Genomic DNA, 23,364 nt, shown 5'->3' with positions numbered 1-23,364 from the left:
GTATGCATGTGAAGTTCAACAAGTTGACAATGCTGATAAAATTGCCTGGTTACTTAGCAGACTGCCCCATTCTGGCTGCAGCGCCATTATGGAAATATCAAAAGCTGATAGAGCAGATTTTGCAATGTTGAAGCAAACTCTCATCTTACAGTTTGGAAAGACTCCTGCCCAATACTTAAAGAGATTCAGAGAGTACAAAAAGAAAGAAGGTGGTACTTGGGTATCTTATGTAACTGAATACTTAAAAACCTTGACTGGCTGGGTTGAAGGTTATACAGTCTCTACTTGTGAAGGTATGATATGCCTTGTCATGCTGGAACATATTTTTGCATCTTCTTCCCCTGAGCTTAAACAGCACTTGGCAGATTCAAAGGAGATAGATCCTAAGAAGCTTGCCATAGCAGTAGATTTGTGGGTGTCACATAGAGTGTCCCATAAGGAAAAGACTCATCCAGGTAAGCAGGAAGAGGGGAAAAAGCCCAAAGATAAGGAGGGTGGAGAATCTGATAAAACATCCCCCCAGAAGAGCCACAAAAGAAAAAATAAGGGTAAGACACAAGAGAAGTCACAGGGTAGTGGAGGTCAGCCTCCAAAACAGAACTCTGGTTATAGTAAGCCTCCATATGTGAACAGACCCAGTGGATCTTGTTTTGCTTGTGGAACAACTGACCATGTGAAAGGGGACCCCAGCTGTAAGGTCAAAACCTTGAGGGTCCATTCTGCTAATCTGGCCTTCTCCTCCTATGAGGAAGAAGAGATTACATGGGCATCCTTTTCCTCAGACTCCTTCCCCAGTGGGATAGAAGCTGAGGTAGTTTTAGTTTCCCAGGGTTCCTGGGAGCCTAAAGTCTCAGAGGCTTATGCTAGGATTCCAGATAATACCAAGCACTACTTTAAAGACAGTGTGCTGATCAATGGAGTAGATACTCCAGCTTTTAGGGATAGTGGGTGTAGTCAAACTGTAGTGGATTCTTCCTTGGTAGACCCAGAGGAAGTTGCTAGAGCTCCCCTTTGTTAGGGAGAATTCTCTGTTTAGGCTGAATTTCCTAACCTAGTGAGTCCCCCAGCAGCTTTGCTGGATTTTTGGGGTTTATTTTTTTCTCCTGCCAAGAGTGAGACTCTTTTACCCTCACTCTTGGGCATGATTGGAGTGTGTTTCTTTGACTTTAGATGTGTTTAATGGGCTATGGGGTCTTTTACTCCATAGGGCTTCATGTGTTTTTGTGATGTGTGTTACACAGCACCCTCAGTGCAGTAACGCAGGGGTGTCATAGTGACCCCCCAGTATAGACTCCATACCCTGGGACTGACTACTGTCTCCCAGGGCATGTAAAGTCACCATTGACTTTACTAGTCTCAAATTCTGAACAGAACCAGTACAAACCATCATATTGTGGACGTACTGGCCGGGGCAATTCTATTGCCCCGGGGTCTGTTAGTCGAGGGGGCACGTCTCCGTCCCCCCTGATCGAGTTTTGGCTGGTGGCAGTGGATACTACTTTTTATATTCGACCGCTAATATATCTCCCTATGGGATTTCCCATTGTTCGAGGCTACCAACTTTAATTATTTAATTCCTGTAGCCTCGAACCTACCACCGGTTTGATAATTTAATATTAATTCTCCGGTTGGTATTTTTTGCCAGAACCCGGTTCTAAAATGGCGTTTGTGTTCGCTTCTGTGACTCCAACCCAAGTTGAGCACTTTGTTCCACTTTTTGGCGGGCTTCTCCACAGAAGCCCTCCAAAGTGGTGCCACTCTGTCTGGGGTACTTAGGAGGGGTGGAGGGGGATTTAGGCACCCTGGACTGAGTTGCCTAGGCAACTCAAGTCGCACTCCGTCCTGATTGGCCCAAGTGGTGAGCCGGCCGGCTCACCACTTAGCATGTTTGAGTGACAGCTAGGCTGAGTGAATGGGGGTTTTCTGCATAAAAGCAGGGCTTTGGGGACTGGAACTTTAGAAGTCGCCACAGGACCTAAGAATCCGATGAGGGAGAAGCTGAGCCGACCTGCTACGATGACACCACCGGTGGAGCCCTGCTGAACCGTCTCACCACTTTTCCCAACGACAGAGGAGATATCCAGCCCGGAGAGTCTTCTTCCTTTGACTGGTGGGGATAACCAGTATGCTTCCTTTTTCGCTTCCTGGAGCATCTCGTGGCCGCCTTGCCTGTGCCAAGCACCCCGGCAACCGGGATACCACGTTTTACCACTACCACCAATCAAAGGGTAGTACCTTTAACCGGAAAACTCTGCGGCTGGTTTCTTCCCTGGCAGTGCAACAACCTTCATCTTTCCTCCACGTCGAGATCTTCTCTTCCTCTGGACGACGCCGTGACATGCAAACGCTGCCAGGAACAACTGCCCCCGCTGGAGGATCCTTTCTACATGAGGTACCGTGTTCCGCCTGGCTTCCCTTGCAACTGACTGTACAGGGTAGATTTAGCCCCCGGCTTTCGACCCTGGGTTAGCCTGGGACACCCTGGCTAAACTTTTCTGAAACCTTACTTAAACCTTTCTGAACTCACTGCAAGACTTTTTAAGCCTGTTGTCATTGTGTGATCTTGGGTGCATTTGTGCCCTGCTCTCTCCAAGAGTGGGCCCGACCGATGGACTTTGGCTCACAAGTAACTTTTGACTTTCCTGCCTTGCCTAAGAGTTCCTAAGTATTAGTGTGGTATATTTTCCTACATTCTGCCTTTTTCGCTCCCTTTTTCGTTAACTTATTGGAGTACCATCTATAGTTAAGCGCTCACCTCTATCGGGAAATAAGTGGTGTTAACTAAGACTTGTCTGATAAGGAATAAGGAATGTATATATAATAATAGTAACTGTGTTTAGAGTGATTTACAATAATAGTGCTGGAGTGTTTCAAAAAGTGTGTTTTTAAATAAATAATGATATACCTTGATACCAAAGCTCTGGTCAGTGTTTGCTTGTGCTATTGTATCTGAGTGCCTATTGTGTATACGTTGCATACTGCCTAACTCTTCTTGAGGGAAGTCTGACTGCTTAGCCACAGCTACCAGGTAAATCTGGGTGGTACAGACTGCTACCAAGTGGGTTTACTGCCAACACCTGTAGTCCTAAATCTTTTGCAGTGGTCCCTAAGGGAACTGCACAGGTTTCTGCCTAACACTGGTGTACAGCGGTGGGATTTGTATTGAGTATACATTTTAGAGTGCTTTAAGAGACCTTAGTGCAACTAACCACAAAGCTTAGCACTGAAAAAGTAATCTTTCTAACATGTCAACTATGGAAAATTATAGTCAAGAGTCCCTTGCTACAAAAACTGCTGATTGTTTAAGAGTTCTCTGTAAGCATAAGAATCTCCTGACTAAAGGCAAGAAAATGGAATTGATAGAAAGGTTGTTAGCTAACCAAAGTCTGGATGATGGTTCAGAGGAACCTACCATGCCAGACACTGTAGATAACAGTATAGTGATTGATGTTGATCAAAATGTTGATAATCTTGAGGAAGAGTCAGAAGAGGAGGGTGAGGCTTCTGTGACTGTCCCCCCTAGGACTCTGTCTGCTCTGCCAGCTGTACCTACTTGACCTGTACCAGGTCCCACACTTAGTCCTCAATATCTTGAGCTAGAGAAAATGAAACTTGAATTAGAATTCAAAAGACTGAATACTCAGGCTGAACAAAGACACCAGGAACTGAATCAAGAACTCAGGCTAAGGGAAATGGAGCTCAAGCATGAGCTAGAAATGATGAAATTATCTGTAGACAATGCCTCTCTCTCTGACTCCTCTAGAAGTTCCAGTCCTAAAAGACCCCGGATGCCTAAGGAATTGATTGGTATGTATGAGCCTAAGTTGGATGTGTTGGATTGGTTGTCTCTGTTTGAATATAATCATAGGCTCCAGAACATCACAGGAAATGACTTACTCACCTGGTTGTTCTCTAGGCTTCCCCCTGTTGCAACCTATGTGGTAATGGAAATGGGGGAGGAGGATAAGAAGAATTACGAATGTGTGAAACTAGTTTTGATAGATAGATTTGGGAAGACCCCTTCCCAGTACCTTAAGAGGTTTAGGACCCTCAAAAAGAATGATGGTACCCCTTGGGCTACCTGGGTGAGTGAGTGTTTGAAAAACTTATAGAGGGATGGATTAAGGGTTTCAAGGTGAACACTGATGAGGGAATGAGAAATCTTGTAATGTTGGAGTCAATTTATGATGCCTGCTCTCCTGAGCTCAGACAGCACTTGGCTGATTCAAGGGAATTGGATCCTAGAAAGCTAGTTAAGGCTGCTGACTTGTGGGTTGCCAACAGGGCTACTCACAAGGATTCATGGGTCACTCAGAAAAAGGATGAGGGAAAGCAGCCACCTAAAGTGAATCCAGAGAATTCTAATACCTCCCATACCAAAGAGGGCCACAAACCACAAAATAACCAGGGTAAGCCCCAGGGTAAACCGAATCAGGCTAGTATACCTTCTGGACAACAACCAGAAGGAGGTCAGAACAAGCCACCCTTTCAGAGAGAATTTGGACAATGCTATTTCTGTAAGGCTACTGACCATATCAAAGGGGATCCCAGATGCAAGGGTAAACCTGCAGGGATCAGCACAGTCTCCTTAGCCTTCACTCCTGAGGATGAAGTACAGATGGCTAGTGCTCACTTTGAAGCTTTTGCTTAAGAACACTTGGGTCTTCAAGCAACTGTGTCTATAGAGTCCATGGATCTGGCTAAGTCACAGAATAGGGTTGTGTATAACTCCCTACCTGCAAACTCTAAAGTGTATTATATGGACAGTGTTCTTGTCAATGGCCAGGATACTCCTGCCAGGAGAGACACTGGGGCCAGCAGAACAGTAGTGGATGAAAGCTTCTTTCAACCTGAGGATGTGGCAAAAGCACCCAAAGGTCCCACTAAGATGTCTGGAGGCCCTGTCCAAATGGTGCCCATTCTACCAGCCCTCATTCAGTGTAACAACATGACAGTGAGGATCCCTGTCAGTGTACAGACTGAGGTGCCTGGGAAAGTCATGTTGGGGAATGACCTGAGAACTCTAGGAGTAGTGTCACATTCCCCAGGACTCCCAGTATGGAGAACCAGAACCTAACCAAATTGGCTAGAGAGGCCACCTTAAGGGACCACTCTAAGCTTGTGGGAACCTCTACTGAGACCCTCACTACAGGCCCTGGTGTCAGTAAGTTGACCTTTAACCCAGGCACATTTCAGGCTAGTACATTAGGGAAATGGGAGCCCCAACCAAGCTCCATCATTGTTCCCCCAGTTTCAGAGTCTGTGACCCCCCCCCCCCCGGCTTCTGAGGAAGAGGAGGATAGACCTACTGGACCCTTACCTAGGCCTGAGAGAACTGGTAATCCTCAATGCTGGTGGAAAACCAGGAAAGAAAAGTCTAAGGCCAAAAACCTTCAGACTGTTGGACCTTCTACAGAAGACTCCAACCCAATTCCTAGTCTTAAGGAGGAAACTCCTAAAGTAGGTAAAGGTAGATCCAAGAGAAAGGAGAAGCATGTACCTTGCTTATCTCCACCCCCTCCAACCAAGAGGCCTAAAACCCAACCTTCTCCCAACAGAGAGGTGGTGAGGACCTCTGGAGGCCCCTCTAGATCTAAGGGAATCCTTTATAAGGACCCCTTGTAAAAGCCTAACACAGGTTCAGAAGTTGTAACAACTTCTGAGGGACTGGTCAACCAAATCCCCTATAACTTTAAAAAGACTGATGTTCCTCAAACAAAGGGTTTGTAGGTCATATAGCTTACAAAGGAAAACCTTTGATTTGACCATAGGACATAGGTCAAGGTGTCACCACCAAAATGCTGATGGACTCTCTAGGATGTATGTCATCGACTAGAGGTATGAGGTTCATCCAGGAGTGGATTAAATCCTCCTGTCCCTTATTCTGGGGGGGGGAGTGTTAGGGAGAATTCTCTGTTTAGGCTGAATTTCCTAACCTAGTGAGTCCCCCAGCAGCTTTGCTGGATTTTTGGGGTTTCTTTTTTTCTCCTGCCAAGAATGAGACTCGATTACCCTCACTCTTGGGCATGATTGGAGTGTGTTTCTTTGACTCTAGATGTGTTGAATGGGCTATGGGGTCTTTTACTCCATAGGGCTTCATGTGTTTTTGTGATGTGTGTTACACAGCACCCTCAGTGCAGTAACACAGGGGTGTCATAGTGACCCCCCAGTATAGACTCAATACCCTGGGACTGACTACTGTCTCCCAGGGCATGTAAAGTCACCATTGAATTTACTAGTCTCAAATTCTGAACAGAACCAGTACAAACCATCATATTGTGGACATACTGGCCGGGGCAATTCGATTACCTCGGGGTCTGTTAGTCGAGGGGGCACATCTCTGTCCCCCCTGATCGAGTTTTGGCTGGTGGCAGTGGATACTACTTTTTATATTCGACCACAAATATATCCATAGGGGATTTCCCATTGTTCGAGGCTACCAACTTTAATTATTTAATTCCTATAGCCTCAAACATACCGCCGGTTTATTTATTTAATATTAATTCTCCGGCTGGTATTTTTTGCCAGAACTCGGTTCTAAAATGGCATTTGTGTTCGCTTCTGTGACTCCAACCCAAGTTGAGCTCTTTGCTCCACTTTTTGGCGGGCTTCTCCACAGAAGCCCTCCAAAGTGGTGCCACCCTGTCTGGGGTACTTAGGAGGAGTGGAGGGGGATTTAGGCACCCTGGACTGAGTTGCCTAGGCAACTCAAGTCGCACTCCGTCCTGATTGGCCCAAGTGGTGAGCCGGCCGGCTCACCACTTAGCATGTTTGAGTGACAGCTAGGCTGAGTGAATGGGGGTTTTCTGCATAAAAGCAGGGCTTTGGGGACTGGAACTTTAGAAGTCGCCACAGGACCTAAGAATCTGACGAGGGAGAAGCTGAGCTGACCTGCTACGATGACACCACCGATGGAGCCCTGCTGAACCGTCTCACAACGACAGAGGAGATCTCCAGCCCGGAGAGTCTTCTTCCTTCGACTGGTGGGGATAACCAGTCTGCTTCCTTTTTCGCTTCCTGGAGCATCTCATGGCCGCCTTGCCTGTGCCAAGCACCCAGGCAACCGGCATACTACGTTTTACCACTACCGCAAATCAAAGGGTAGTACCTTTAACCGGAAAACTCTGCAGCTGGTTTCTACTCTGGCAGTGCAACGACCTTCATCTTTCCTCCACGACGAGATCTTCAGTTCCTCTGGATGACGCCGTGACTTGCAACCGCTGCCAGGAACAACTGCCCCCGCTGGAGGATCCTTTCCACATAAGGTACCGTGTTCCGCCTGGCTTCCCTTGCAACCGACTGTACGGGGTAGATTTAGCCCCCGGCTTTCGACCCTGGGTTAGCCTGGGACACCCAGGCTAAACTTTTCTGAAACCTAACTAAAACCTTTCTGAACTCCCTGCAAGACTTTTTAAGCCTGTTGTCATTGTGTGATCTTGGGTGCATTTGTGCCCTGCTCTCTCCAAGAGTGGGCCCGACCGATGGACTTTGGCTCACAAGTAACTTTTGACTTTCCTGCCTTGCTTAAGAGTTCCTAAGTATTAGTGTGGTGTATTTTCCTACATTCTGCTTTTTCTCCTCCCTTTTTTGTTAACTTATTGGAGGACCATCTATAGTTAAGCGCTCATCTCTGTTGGAAATAAGTGGTGTTAACTAAGACTTGTCTGATAAGGAATAAGGAATGTATATATAATAATAGTAACTGTGTTTAGAGTGATTTACAATAATAGTGCTGGAGTGTTTCAAAACGTGTGTTTTTAAATAAATAATGATATACCTTGATACCAAAGCTCTGGTCAGTGTTTGCTTGTGCTATTGTATCTGAGTGCCTATTGTGTATACTTTGCATACTGCCTAACTGTTCTTGAGGGAAGTCTGACTGCTCAGCCACAGCTACCAGGTAAATCTGGGTGGTACAGACTGCTACCAAGTGGGTTTACTGCCAACCCCTGTAGTCCTAAATCTTTTGCAGTGGTCCCCAAGGGAACTGCACAGGTTTCTGCCTAACACCCTTGTACCCACTATTTTGGCTGATGGCCCATCTCTCATGTTCCCAGTAATACCTGTAACTCTTACTATCAATGGTACAGCAGTCAGAATTCCAGTGAGCATACAGAGGAGTATTCCAGCAAAGGTCTTGCTGGCAAATGATCTCAGAGCTCTAGGGCTTGTGGGAGATTCAGCTGAAAGACCCTGTACAAGGTCTCAAACAAGGGCAGCACTGGTCAAGACCAATGCAATACCCCAGCCAAAGGGGAAACCCAAGGCTAAAGGAGTAAGAAAATCCAAAAGAGGGAAATAAAACATTCTCCCTAACTCACCTACCACTGAGGTGAAGGTAGTTGGTCAAGCACCAGAACCTGACGAGGAAGTGGTGATGCCTGAAGTAATTGACCCCCATGACCATCCTGAACTAAATGATTTGTTAGTAGAAGGTGGTCCTGACAGGGAAGATTTTAGTAAGGGCCACGTGAGTGCGCATCTCTGGAAGGCCTAAGGAGACAGGCCTGCTCCCAGCTTGAGGGTGAACCTCCTGAGAAGCACAGGATTTATTGGGAAGGAGGGCTCCTGTATAGTGAGCCTACAGAGTCTACAGAAAGAGACCATAGGAGGTAGGTTTGTTCCCCTTTCTGTAAGACCCTTCCTCCTACAGCTGGCATATGAAGTGCCCCTTGCTGGTCACCTTGGAATCAAGAGAACCAAGCAAAGGTTATCCATGCACTTCTACTGGCCCAAGATGGGGGTGCAAGTAGAAAGTCACTGCAGGAGTTGTGCCTCCTGCCAGTTACCTGGTAAGAGTGGCTCAACAATCCAAGCTCCACTGGTACCACTCCCAGTCATGGGGGTACCATTTGAGAGGGTAAGGATTGACATTGTTGGTCCCCTTGACACCCAAACATCCTCATGCAATATGTTTATCCTGGTATTTTTCGACCATGCCACCAGGTATCCTGAGGCCATCCCATTGAAAACTGTGACCGCCAAGTCAGTTGCAAAACCTTTGCTTGGCATATTTACTAGGGTTGGCTTCCCTAAAGAAATTGTGTCTGAGAGGGGCAGCAACTTTATGTCAAAATAAATGCAGGCCATGTGGAAGGAATGCAGGGTCACTGTTACGCTCACCTGGTATCCACGGGGACGCCACTCAGCCCTGGTGGGCTGATATGCTCCTGGAACCCTCTCCCTGATCCTGGGTGGTGCCTCCGATGCAAGTTGAGCCTGAAATACAGGAGGGCTGGGTTCAAGACTGCCCGTCTCTGGTAGGGTCTCTCTTCCCACCTCCCTTGGATTCGAACATCCCTAGGCCCTCTCCTCACCTTGTTTCGGTATAAGGCGTGCTCTCCGTCCTGCCCTCTTTGGCAGGGGTGCATAGTCTGCAGTGGGCGTGGGCGAGCGAGTTACTTCACTGGTGCGAGCCCTTTCAAGTGTCCTTAAGGTAGGTCTTGCGGCCTTGCAGTCTTTGTATACAATACTGTTCTTGCCTTCCTTTCTTGTGGTTAATGTCTTTTTCTTTCTCTTTAGGTGTGCAAGAGATTTGGCGTTTTCATGCTGGTTGGATTGAGCACCCGCCGGTAATGGATGGCGCAGAGTGCGCGATGCAATCCGGTAAGTAATGCGCAATGCGCAGCGCTGCTTTGCCTTGTATATGCTAACCTGTGTCTTCCTCTTTCTTTTGCAGGTCGCAATGTTCTTCTCCGGCGGGCGTGGTGTTCCGGAATGATGCTGACCAAGAGGCGACTAATCAGGTGAGGTTCTCGTGATGTCCGTTGTTTGTATGAAGCCGTTAGTATGTGTTCACCAATGTTGTGTTTCTATTTCTCCTTTTCAGGTTGCTTCGTTCCGGAAAGCAAGCGGTGCCCAGAAGATGTAGTTCGCTGGGTAGACGGCCCACAAATAAGCAGAATCAAGGGTTAACGCAGGGCTGATGACAGGATGGAGTTCACAGGTAAGATTCCAATAATGACGTTCCTTTTCCCCTCTGCATGCTCACTGCTCCAAGGATTGCCAGTATCAAGGACACTGGACACGGTGAGTGTTACTCTGCAAACTGCAGAATAACGCAAAGTGTGTTCTGCTGCTGGGTTTAAATAGCCTCCCAGTAAAATAGTCCAGGTAAATTAGTCCCAGGCCACCACACCCAAAACACTATACCGCATAGCTCAGTTCTTGGGAACTGGGCTATGTGAGTGCCTCCATGTTGACTGCAGGCCCAAAGAAAGTAGTCCCCATTTAAAGATGTTCTCCATATTGAATATGAGCCTGGCGCCAAAGGCGCCAGGACTGACTCCAAGAGAGTCTCGGAAGAGGGTGTAAGGCCTCTGAGGCCCTAATGGAACCCCAAACACTGGCCTTACCTGGCAGGTTGACTTGCCAGTGGGGTTCTGGGATAAGGGTCATGACAGCACTCCCCCCCCCCCCCCAAGGCCCCTCTCACAGTGGTTCTTCTGCACGGTCCTGGCTTGGTTGGAAAATTCTGATGGAATTTCTTAATCAGACGTGGTGCATGGATGTTCTTGCTGGGTTCCCAGGATCTGTCTTGAGGTCCGTATCCTTTCCAATTGACTGGGTAATATAACTTGGACCTGGTGTATTTGGAGTCCAGGATATCCTTTACTTCGAACCCCAGGGTTTTCACCGCTGGCATTTCCAAAGTGGTTGAAAGGTCTAATTCGCAAGTACGTTGTGGGTGTCTACCGTATAGGTCGTAGAAAGGGGTTTGTCCCGTGCTGGAATGTAACAAATTATTGTAAGCATATTCTGCTATCCATAACAAGTCTCTCAAATTTCCTTCCACTTGATGCAGCATGCAACGCAAGTATTGCTCGAGTGTTTGATTAGTTCTTTCTGTTTGGGCATCTGTTTGAGGGTGGTGACTGGTGGATAGTCGGATGTTGATTTGAGCCATTGAACAACACTTTTTCCAGAAGTTGGACACAAACTGGCTACCTCTATCAGAGACCAGAACCAATGGCAAGCCATGTAACCGAACAATATTTTCCAGGAGCACTTTTGCTAAACTGGATGCATCTGGGAGACTTTTAAAAGGAATGAAGTGTGCCATTTTTGAATAAGTCTACGACCACTAAAATAGTGCTGAATCGCTGACTGGGAGGTAGGTCTGTAATGAAGTCAAGGGATAGTGTGTGCCATGGTGCGGGAGGGATTTCCAATGGTTGAAGAAGACCAGCTGGTTTCTGCTTTTGCGATTTGTTTTGCTTGCACACACCGCATGACTGAATGAAATGGATAATTTCTTTACGCCAAGTAGCCCACCAATAGTTTCGTTTTACCTTGGCTAGGGTCTTGGCAATTCCAGGGTGACCTTCCATCAGGGAATCGTGATAATCTGAGATGACTTGCTGTTATAGCTCCTTTTTGGGCAAATATAAACAGTTCCTAAAATATAGTAGTTGGTCTTTAATGGTGTACTGTTCTCCTTGAATACGCCATTCTAGCAAGGTGTTAGGACCCATTACATGCTGGATCTCGTCTTGGAGTTCGATTTGTGTCAAAACTGTCATGAGACCTAAGAGTTTGTCCTCTGGAATGATGGCTACTGGATCTGGAGTTGTATATACCTTTTCATCAATGCCCATGCTTGACAAGGCATCAGTCTTTCCATTCCAGACTCCCGGTCGATATGTGATTACATAATCATATTCGGCGAAAAAAAGGGCCCATCGCAGTTGACGTGAGGAATGAACCTTCGCTGTTTCAGGTATTGCAGGTTTCGATGATCCACGATTACTGTGACGGTATGTCTGTCTCCCTGGAGATAATGCTGCCATGCTTTAAAAGCGGATTTAATAGCCAAGAGTTCTTTGTCGGTGATAGCATAGTTGAGCTCTGGAGGTGAAAATGTTCGCAACCAGAAGGCCACAGGATGCAACTGGACAGTGTTAGGGAGAATTCTCTGTTTAGGCTGAATTTCCTAACCTAGTGAGTCCCCCAGCAGCTTTGCTGGATTTTTGGGGTTTATATTTTTCTCCTGCCAAGAGTGAGACTCTTGTACCCTCACTCTTGGGCATGATTTGAGTGTGTTTCTTTGAATCTAGATGTGTTTAATGGGCTATGGGGTCTTTTACCCCATAGGGCTTCATGTGTTTTTGTGATGTGTGTTACACAGCACCCTCAGTGCAGTGACACAGGGGTGTCATAGTGACCCCCCAGTATAGACTCCATACCCTGGGACTGACTACTGTCTCCCAGGGCATGTAAAGTCACCATTGACTTTACTAGTCTTAAATTCTGAACAGAACCAGTACAAACCATCATATTGTGGACGTACTGGCTGGGGCAATTCACTTGCCCCGGGGTCTGTTAGTCGAGGGCGCACGTCTCCGTCCCCCCTGATCAAGTTTTGGCTGGTGGCAGTGGATACTACTTTTTATATTCAACAGCAAATATTTTCCTATGGGATTTCCCATTGTTTTAGGCTACTACCTTTATTTAATTATTTACGGTAGCCTCGAACATGCCGCCGGTTTATTTAATTAATATTAATTCTCCGGTTGGTATTTTTTGCCAAAACTTGATTCTAAAATGGCGTTTGTGTTCTCTTCTGTGACTCCAACCCAAGTCGAGCCCTTTGTTCCACTTTTTGGCGGGCTTCTCCACAGAAGCCCTCCAAAGTGGTGCCACTGTGTCTGGGGTACTTAGGAGGGGTGGAAGGGAATTTAGGCACCCTGGACTGAGTTGCCTAGGCAACTCAAGTCGCACTCCGTCCTGATTGGCCCAAGTGGTGAGCCGGCCGGCTCACCACTTAGCATGTTTGAGTGACAGCTAGGCTGAGTGAATGGGGGTTTGCTGCATATAAGCAGGGCTTTGGGGACTGGAACTTCAAAAGTCGCCACAGGACCTAAGAATCCGACGAGGGAGAAGCTGAGCCGACCTGCCACGACACCACCACCGGTGGAGCCCTGCTGGACTGCCTCACCACTTTTCCCAACGACAGAGGAGATCTCCCGCCGGAGAGTCTTCTTCCTTTGACTGGTGGGGATAACCAGTTTCACTGTCTTTTCGCTTTCCCGACGTATCTCGTGGCCGCCTTGCCCATGCCAAGCACCCCGGCAACTGGGATACCACGTTTTACCACGATGGCGAGACAAAGGTACCACCTTTAACCGGAAAACTCCACGGCTGGTTTCTGCCCTGGTAGTGCAACGACCTTCATCTTTCCTCCAATTCGAGATCTTCTCTTCCCCTGGACGACAACGTAACTTGCCCCCACTACAAGGAACAACTGCCACCGCTGGAGGATCCTTCCCACTTAAGGTACCGTGTCCCTCCTGGCTTCAATTGCTACCGACTGTACGGGGTAGATTTAGCCCCCGGCTTTCGAATCTGGGTTAACCTGGGACACCTTGGCTAAACTTTTCTAAGCCTCTCACAATGCTTGTCTGAACCCTCTGCAAGACTTTCTAAGCCTAGTGTAACTGTGTGATCTTGGGCGCATTTGTGCTCTGCTCTCTCTAAGAGTGGGCCCAGCCTTTGGACTTTGACTCACCAGTGACTTTTTGCTATCTGCCTTGCTAACAGTGTTCTCGAGTCGTAGAGTGGTGTACCTCTTCCTATTCTGTCTTTTTCCCTCCCTTTTTCACAAACTTATTAGAGTGCAATCTAGTTAAGCGCTCAGCTCTGTATGAAAATAAGTGGTGTTTTACTGTGATTTTCTAATAGGGAAAAAGGGGTGTATATATCATAATAGTAACTGTGTTTAGAATATTTTACAATAAGAGTGCTGGAGTGTTTCAACTGTGTGTTTTTAAATAAATAATTATATACTTTGATACCAAAGCTCTGGTCAGTGTTTGCTTGTATTATTGTATCTGAGTGCCTATTGAGTATACTTTGCATACTGCCTAACTCTTCTTGAGGGAAGTCTGACTGCTCAGCCACAGCTACCAGGTAAATCTGGGTGGTACAGACTGCTACCAAGTGGGTTTACTGCCAACACCTGTAGTCTTAAATCTTTTGCAGTGGTCCCTAAGGGAACTGCACAGGTTTCTGCCTAACAGACAGTTTCAGGGTCCCTTTATGAGAGGACAGCCCCCATAGCCATACTGGAGGCATCGGTTTCTACGATGTAAGGGATGTCTGGACGAGGGTGTCATAGGACTGGGATGGAAGTTAATTTTTTCTTAAACTCTTGGAAGGTCCTCTCTGCTTCTTCGATCCAAATGCACTTCTTATTGTTTTTTCGCAGTAGAAACGTAATCAGATGTACAATTTGAGAGAAGTCTGGGATAAAATCGGCGGTAGAAGTTTGCAAAACCCAGCATGCTCTGGATTCCCTTTAGTGAAGTTGGTAATGGCCAATTTAGAATGGCGTCTACCTTTTGCATATCCATTCTGATGCCTTTCAGAGTGAGGATGAAACCAAGGAATTCCACTTCGGTTAGATGAAAAAAGCATTTTTCGAGCTTAGCATACAGCCGATGTTGGCGGAGCTTGGTGAGAATGGAGCGGATGTGCTTGACATGGTCTTGTTTCGAGGCTGAATACACTAAGATGTCATCTATGTAGAACAAGGCACACACATTGATTAATTCCCGCAAGACATCGTTCATGAAGTACTGGAATGCAGTGGGAGTGTTGCAAAGTCCAAAAGGCATTACCTGGTATGAAAGGCGGTTTTCCATTCATCTCCTTTCTTTACTCGGACCAGGTGGTACGCTCCTCTAAGGTCTAATTTGGTATAAATCTGGGCATCCTTGACTTGGTCTAACAATTCGGAAATGAGTGGCAGGGGATAGAGATTGTTTACAGTGATCTGGTTTAATGCGCGGTAGTCGATGCAGGTCCTCAGATCCCCTTCCTTCTTTGGTACAAAGAATAAGGGACAGGCTGCCGGTGATTTTAGACGGGCGAATAAACCTGTTTGCCAGGTACTGGTCTAGATAGGATTTCAAATGGAGGTTCTTTTTTTCTGTGAGTGTATAGATTCTGCCAAAAGGAATTTGTGCACCAGGTATGAGGTCAATCTGGCAGTCAAAGGGCCTGTGTGGTGGTAGCGTGTTAGCTTGTTCTTTCTGGAACACATCCTGGAAATCTTGGTATTCGCTCGGTAAAGTGCTAGTTACACCAAGTGCCAATGCCGCCGTTCTGGGAGTCGCAGAGGTGCATAAGTCGGGTTCCTCGTCTTGGTAATAGCAGGTAGGAGTGCAGTCAATGGGAAAGATAAACTTCCTTGCACGCCAATCTATCTGAGGATTGAGAGCTACTAACCATGGCATCCCTAATATTAGCCGGAACTGAGGCGCCTTGATGAGATCAAAGGAAATAGATTCTCGGTGTCCATCCTGGCACAGTAGGGCTAATCCTGCTGTACATTGGGCTACTGGCCGGAAGGTATTTCTGTCCCATCCACGGTGGTAACCTTTTCAGTGGTCGACTTTGAACATAAGGGAAGCCCCATCTCTGCTGCCAGTTCTTGATCTACATAATTCCCAACTGCTCTGCTGTCTATGTATGCCTCAACGGCGTGCACCCGACATGGTTGTTGGTGATTGATTAAGATCACTGGTATTGCAAAGTGTGAGGTTGGTGCCTCTTTCTTCAAACTCGACAAACTGACCTCTACGTTTGTCGAGCTTGGTAGTTTTCCGACTCCTTGCTGTCATCCTTCTCTGTGGCCCCTACAATTCTCCTTGGAGGTTTCATTGGGCAATCTTTGAGGAAGTGCCCTGATTGTCCGCAGTACAAACATAGCTGCTGATGCCTTCTCTTGTTTCTTTCAGTTTTTGTTAATGGGGGTCGCACACCTCCGATTTGCATGGGTTCTAGAGTGTTCTCTGACACGCGTGAAGCATTTTCCTTTGACCGAACATACATGGCCCGAGTGTCTGATCTAGTCCGATCTGCCTTTCGATCTTGTAATCAGTGATCTAGTTGCACAACCAGATTGATGAATTTGGTACAGTCTCTGGGTGGTTCAACCACCTGGGCTAGAACGTCCTTCAGTTCTCCCCGTAGACCCAGATGAAACAACGTGGTTCTTTTGTTTTCAGGCCACCCACCTTCAACGACTAATCTGTTGAAGGTTGCAATATATGTTAACACGTCTTGATTCCCCTGCTGGAGTGACAAAAGTTTGATGTCTACTGCTTGCTCTTGGGTATGACGAGCAAAGAGCTTCTCCATTTCCCTCTGGAACCTCCCAAAGTCATGCAACAGTGGATCATCATGGCTTACGAGCGTCACCGTCCAATCTGCCGCACTACCGCTCAGGTATAACAAAACAAAAGCTACCCTTGCCTGGTTGTTGGGTAATGCACCAGGTCTGCAAAGGAAATGAAGACGACATTGATTCAAGAACGTAGCATACTTCCTGGGGTCACCTGAGAATCGGTCAGGTGATACTAAAGGAACTGCTCCAGGAAGAGTTATTTGTACTGGAGCGGTTGATGAGGTTGGTGCTTGTGCCGGCGGGTTGTTTCCAGGCAATGGAGTCTGTCCTGCCTGCGATTGTAGTAATTGCCTACTGATTTCCTCAGTACGGTCGTTGGTTACAACTATGTCCCTACCGAGAGCATTGGTCTCTTTACTGGCTGAATGAACTTCAGCACGTAACTGTCCCAATAACTGAGCCGATTGGTCGATTTCTGATGTCTCCATGGCGCCCAGGTGGATTATGTTATTGTAGGCTTTGCATTCTGTTACGCTCACCTGGTATCCACGCGGATGCCACTCAGCCCTAGTTGGATGATATGCACCTGGAACCCTCTCCCCGTTCCCGGGTGGTGCCTCGGTGGAAGTTGAGCCTGAAATACAGGCGGGCTGGGTTCAAGACTGGCCATCTCTGGTAGGGTTTCTCTTCCCACCTCCCTTGGATTTGAACCTCCCTAGGCCCTCTCCTCACCTTGTCTCGGTATAAGGCATGCTCTCCGTCCTGCCCTCTTTGGCAGGGGTGCGTAGTCTCCAGTGGGCTTGGGCGACCGAGTTACTTCACTGGTGCGAGCCCTTTTCTTAAGGTAGGTCTAGCTGCCTTGCTGTCTCTGTATACAATACTGTTCTTGCCTTCCTTTCTGTTATTGTGGTTAATTTCTTTTTCTTTCTCTTTAGGTGTGCAAGAGATTTGGCGTTTTCATGCTGGTTGGAATGAGCACCCGCCGGTAATGGATGGCGCGGAGTGCATGATGCAATCCGGTAAGTAATGCGGAATGCGAGGCGCTGCTTCGCCTTGTATATGCTAACCTGTGTCTTCCTCTTTCTTTTGCAGGTCGCGGTGTTCTTCTCCGGCGGGCATGGTGTTCTGGAACGATGCTGACCAAGAGGCGACTAACCAGGTGAGGTTCTCGTGATGTCCGTTGTTTGTGTGAAGGCGTTAGTATGCGTTCACTAATGTTGTCCTTCTCTCTATCCTTTTCAGGTTGCTTCATTCCGGAAAACATGCGGTGCCCAGAAGATGTAGTTCGCTGGGTAGACAGCCCGCAAGTAAACAGAATCAGGATTTAATGCCAGGCTGATGAAAGGATGGAGTTCACAAGTACGATTCCAATAATGATGTTCCTTTTCCCCTCTGCAGGCTCGCTGCTCAAAGGATTGCCGGTATCAAGGACACTGGACAAAGTGAACGTTACACTGCAAACTGCAGAATAACGCGAAGCGTGTTCTTCTCCTTGGGTGTGGTGTAAATAGCCTCCCAGTAAAATAGTCCAGGTAAAGTAGTCCCAGGCCACCACACCCAAAACACTATACCGCATAGCTCAGTTCTTGGGAACTGGGCTATGTGAGTGCCTCCATGTTAACTGCAGGCCCAAAGAAAGTAGTCCCCATTTAAAGATGTTCTCCATACTGAATATGTGCCTGACAAAGGCGCCAGGACTGACTCCAAGACAGTCTCAGAAGAGGGTGTAAGACCTCTGAGGCACTAATGGAACCCCAAACCCTGGCCTTACCTGGCAGGTTGACTTGCCAGTGGGGGTCTGGGATAAGGGTCATGACAGTCACCTATAAGTTTTCCTCCGCCTACCACCCACAGACCAATGGTCTGGTTGAAAGGTTTAATAGGACCTTAAAAGGCATGATTGGGGCTCTGGAAGAACCTCAAAGAAGAACATTGGATCTTCTGTTGCCATGCTTGCTGTTTGCCTACAAAGAAGTACCACAAGAGGGTGTTGGCTTCAGCCCCTTTGGACTTCTGTTTGATCACCCTATAATGGGACACTTAGCCATAGTCAAGTAGGGGTGGGAGATGTTCACTCCCCCCATTACTACCAATGTAGTGGACTATGTGCTAGGGCTCAGAAAAAGGATGGTGATCCTGATGGGTCTGGCTAGTGAAACATTGAAGGCAGGACAAGCTCTTGTGAAACATTGGTATGACCAGAAGGCTTCTCTCATCAATTTCACACCTGGTCAGCAAGTCCTGTTCATGAATCCCATAAGACCCCGAGCTTTACCGGACAAATGGTCAGGCCCTTACACACTGGTGAAGTCACTGGGTGAGGTCAACTATTTGGTGGACCTTGGAAGGGCTGGTCAGGCTCCAAAAGTGTTCTATGTAAATAGACTGAAGGCTTTCATCCCAAGAGTTGAAATCGCTGCACTGCTCTTGGCTCCAGATTAGAGGAAGAGGAGTCAGAACATCTCCCTGACCTGTTGCAAAGCAGTCCTTCAGACAGCTCCATTGATGGTGTCCGAGTGGCCCCTAACCTGACTTCTGATCAACAGGCTGAGGTGAAAAGTTTGCTTAGGCAATTTTCCCCCTTGTTCTCACAGCCCTCTGGTTTGACACCTTGGTGCAAACATAACATTGACACAGGAGACAGTGTACCTACCAAAAGTAGGGGATACATAATGTCAGACCAAGTAAGGTCTTACATTAAGACAGAGGTCAACAAAATGTTGGATCTTGGGGTGATTGAACCCTCCAGTAGTCCTTGGTCCAGCCCAGTGGTTTTGGTTCCAAAAGCAGGTACTTCTGAATTGAGGTTCTGTGTGGATTATAGGGCTCTGAATGCCATCATCAGGACAGATGCACACCCCTTGCCTAGAACAGATGAGCTGGTGGATACTTTGGGTGCCTCCAAGTACCTCAGCACGTTTGACCTCACTGCAGTCTATTGGCAAATAGCCCTTGCAGATCATGCCAAGGAGAAGACAGCTTTCTCTGTTGAGTTCAGGGTAATGCCTTTTGGGTTGGAGAATGCCCTGCCACTTTCCAGAGGCTTGTGAATCACGTGTTGAATGGGTTTGATGAATTCTGTCTTGCATATCTGATATAGATGATATAGCATTTTCAGTGCCACCTGGGAAGACCATGTGAAACACCTTGGGATTGTGTTACAGGCTCTTCAGAAGGCCCACTTGACCATAAAGGCCAGTAAGTGCCAGATTGGACAAGGATCAGTAGTCTACATTGGACACGAAGTAGGTGGAGGGAGGATACAGCCTCTACCCAGTAATCTACAAGCAGTACAAGACTGGCCTACCCAAAAGACCCAAGTGAGAGCCTTTTTTGGGACTCACTGGGTACTTCCATGGCAGACTATGGTACCATAGCTGCCCCTCTGACGGCTCTCACTACTCCAAAGAAACCCAAGAAGGTAAGTTGGTCTGAAGAGTGTGGGAAGGCCTTCAATGGCTTAAAAGACACCTTGTGCCAGGCCCCTGTTCTCAGGGCCCCTGATTACCAAATACCTTTTATTGTGCAGACAGATGCCACTGACACTGGGTAAGGAGCTGTACTATCACAAGTAGATGAGAAGGGTAGGGAACACCCTATTAGTTTTATTGCTCGCCAGCTTAAGGACAGAGAGCTCAGATGGTCCACAGTAGAGAAAGAATGTTTCTCTGTTGTGTGGGCCCTAAGGAAGCTGAGGCCCTACCTCTATGGGACCCACATCACTGTGAAAACTGACCATAAGCCCTTAAAGTGGCTAATGAACATGAAGGGAGAGAATCCAATGTTGCTTAGGTGGTCCATAAATCTGCAAGGCTTTGACATCACTATTGAGCATAGGCAAGGTGTCCAACATAGCAATGCTGATGGGTTGTCCAGAATGTTTAACCGATCTGAACAAGAAACTCATCCAGGGGTGGATTAGCTCCCCCTGTCCTTAGTCTGGGAGGGGTGAGTGTTAGGAAAGATTTCATATTTGTATGCCATTTTTCCTCCATGTGTCGACCCCCAAACTTTTTGCTGCTGTTTAGACACCATTGACTGACTTTGCCAGAGAAGCACATCCTTCAGCTACACACCTCACTTTTTATGGGGAAACTGACATGCCCTTAAGACAGTCAGTACTGGGAGACTTTGTTTCCCTTAGTTCTTTCCTCATGTTGCAACTTTTGTGCAACATGTAACAAGTGTGCAATGTATCTTTCCATACAGCACACTTGGGTTTCGAGTCACTTTCCAAAGGCCCTAGATACTCTTGCTGGACTTTTTATGAACTGTGCAGATGTGTCATGGACAGGACTGGTGGCAGCTATCGTTTCGCATTATTTTTAACCCTTTCCTGCCATGTTAACCGCATTAACCGCGTTTGACACGAATAGATGGCCTGGCTCTAAAATGGCCATGCCACGAGGATCTTTGTCCTGTGCTTTGGCCATCTTGCCCCCTCACCATCCCCAGGTTGAGTTGACCCGGGCCAGTTCTTATTTGGTCAAGCACTTTCCCGTGAAACGTAATGCTTTTGCGGGCTTCTGCATGCCTTGTGTGTGAGCCTCCAGGATGTGGGATGGGGTGTCTGTCCCCAATACACATCTTGGGTGCCAGAGAGTCTGGAGTGCCATGAATTACTGGGACCACTGTGGTCCATGATTGGGCCACGTATGGAGTGTGTGTTTGTGAGCAGATCTCCCATTGGGTCCTCTCTGTTTTGGCGCGAAGGGAACTTTGGATAAGAGGAGGCTGAAAACACCACTACCATGTCGATCTCCTGAGTTCACACTGAACAAAGGATAGGATCCAAGTATCCTGCAACACAAAGCCAAGTCGAGGAACCGCTGGTGACCCGCTGGAAGGTTTGACACCCTGAGCCTGCTGTCGTCCCATGGGACCCCTCTGAATCTGGTCATCCTAGAAGGTCTGCGAAGAGGCTTTGACCCATTGGAATAGTGGGACCAACTATTCTCGGCACCTTCATCAAACCCTGCAAGTAAGCTTCTTCGGAAGTGTCCCAGGGCCAACCAGTGGACTGACCAGCTTACGCAGGACCCTTGCTCTGTCACTGCCACCGTTTCGAGGAGGCCCTCAAAACTTGGTATACTGCTAGCTCTCTGTCCATGGCACCCCCACACCGAATTTAGAACACTTGGCGCTCCCAGGTCTGAAGTGAGACAAGTGCGCCAAGACCTGAGTGAACGCGGTTACCCCATTGACCTGCCGTGGCAACATCCTTTGCATGTCTGCTGCATTTGTGATCCTCTTGCCCCTGAGGCCTGCTGCAGTGAAACTGGGTCGATTCATCCACCCGGAGCGGAGAAATCGCCACTGTCCCGTTTGGGAATCATTGCTGTATCTCAGGAACTAAACAGTGCCGAGACGTCCTTTTTGCCTCATTTGAACCTGCAAGCGAAGTTGACTTACCTGCGAAAGTTTGGGTCTACTTGCATCAGGGACCGGTCAGTTCTCAATACCCCAACCGGTGGCCCCTAGCACAAGGGCCGATTTGTATGCATGAGTGGCCCCTGAGGGCCCCTCTCTTTTCCACCGCTATTGCGAACTAGCAACTCCATCCCGAACTCTCGAACTGCCTCTGCCTTCAAGTGGAGGTCCTTCCTGAATAGAGGGAACTTATTCTGCATCCTTTGCATGTCTGCTGCATTTGTGATCCTCTTGCCCCTGAGGCCTGCTGCAGTGAAACTGGGTCGATTCATCCACCCGGAGCGGAGAAATCGCCACTGTCCCGTTTGGGAATCATTGCTGTATCTCAGGAACTAAACAGTGCCGAGACGTCCTTTTTGCCTCATTTGAACCTGCAAGCGAAGTTGACTTACCTGCGAAAGTTTGGGTCTACTTGCATCAGGGACCGGTCAGTTCTCAATACCCCAACCGGTGGCCCCTAGCACAAGGGCCGATTTGTATGCATGAGTGGCCCCTGAGGGCCCCTCTCTTTTCCACCGCTATTGCGAACTAGCAACTCCATCCCGAACTCTCGAACTGCCTCTGCCTTCAAGTGGTGGTCCTTCCTGAATAGAGGGAACTTATTCTGCATTGCCTCATCCACCTTTCCAAGCTGCTAGAGACCCCTGAAGAGACTCCATCTTGCCCATTGGCACAACCGCGTGCACTTGTATTGTATGTACTGTTGAGCACAAGGCTCCTCTCTTGTTATTGATTGGACTGCCCCGTAGTTAGGTGTAATCTCGATGTTGAACTGAGTCTAAAGATTACCTGCACTGCCTGTTTCCTTCCCATCTAGGTTGTCAACATATTTTGTGCAGTTAACCCTTTGGACCCCAATGTTCTTGTATATACAGTGTATGGATTGTGATGTGTTGGTTTAAGTAGTGTTACTGTGATTCTGTTGCTATGTTACAAAGGCCTTGTAATAAATGTGTCTATATTTTTGATTCAGTAAAAAGACTTTGTTAAAGGGACATTATGGTTAAGTTGCACTACTAAAAACCTATGAAATTCAGTAAAAAACGTTGTTAAAAGGATGTTATGGTTCCAAGTAAAACTGAAAAACCCCTGAAATTCGCTAGTCATGGTAAGCTAAGCAACCGTAACTCGCGCCACCACCGTGCACTGCTAAGACCAACACCCAGGACATCAAAGATGACATCACAAAGATGGAACTGTTCTTAGAACTGTAGGGTTTTTTGTATAGATCTGGGGCCTAGCGGTATTTTCTTATTGAAAATAATTCAGTAATATTCACCCTTTGCATTCAGATTAGATTTGGTATATATACATACATTATTTCAGCACACTGATACATTTAGTGGTATACATTATGTTGGTATGCGTTATTGGTGGTATTTATGGGTGAGCATAAATCCTTTGTTTTATATATGTGACCACAATATCCAGAACCCCTTATTTTTGTTTAGTTTGTTCGTGTGATCACTAGAGAGACCTCAGGCTTGCATTTCAGAAACACCACATTTCCAATTGGAGTGCCACCATGGGCTGTTCTCACTGACTTATCTACGACAGCAAGCTATATGTGGTATTTATCACCAACTTATTTACGTTTGGTGAGCTATGTCCAGGGCCTCTCTTCCTGCCGACTCATAGACCTTCGGCAGCCGGCTATTTCATCTTGTTATTATTATGTTCCATTCAGAAAACACACACACAGCTACTGCCATGTCTTATCTTTTAGCAACTTTTAAAAATGACAATTGCACTGTGCAAGGATCTTCCCATATTACCAGTTTTATAATGATAGATGCACAAAGGAC

This window comes from Ambystoma mexicanum, chromosome 7q (genome assembly GCF_040938575.1).
Source record: "Ambystoma mexicanum isolate Mex_15411 chromosome 7q, UKY_AmexF1_1, whole genome shotgun sequence".
In the NCBI taxonomy this organism is placed as follows: domain Eukaryota; kingdom Metazoa; phylum Chordata; class Amphibia; order Caudata; family Ambystomatidae; genus Ambystoma; species Ambystoma mexicanum.
Note: the sequence above shows the minus strand (reverse complement) of the source record.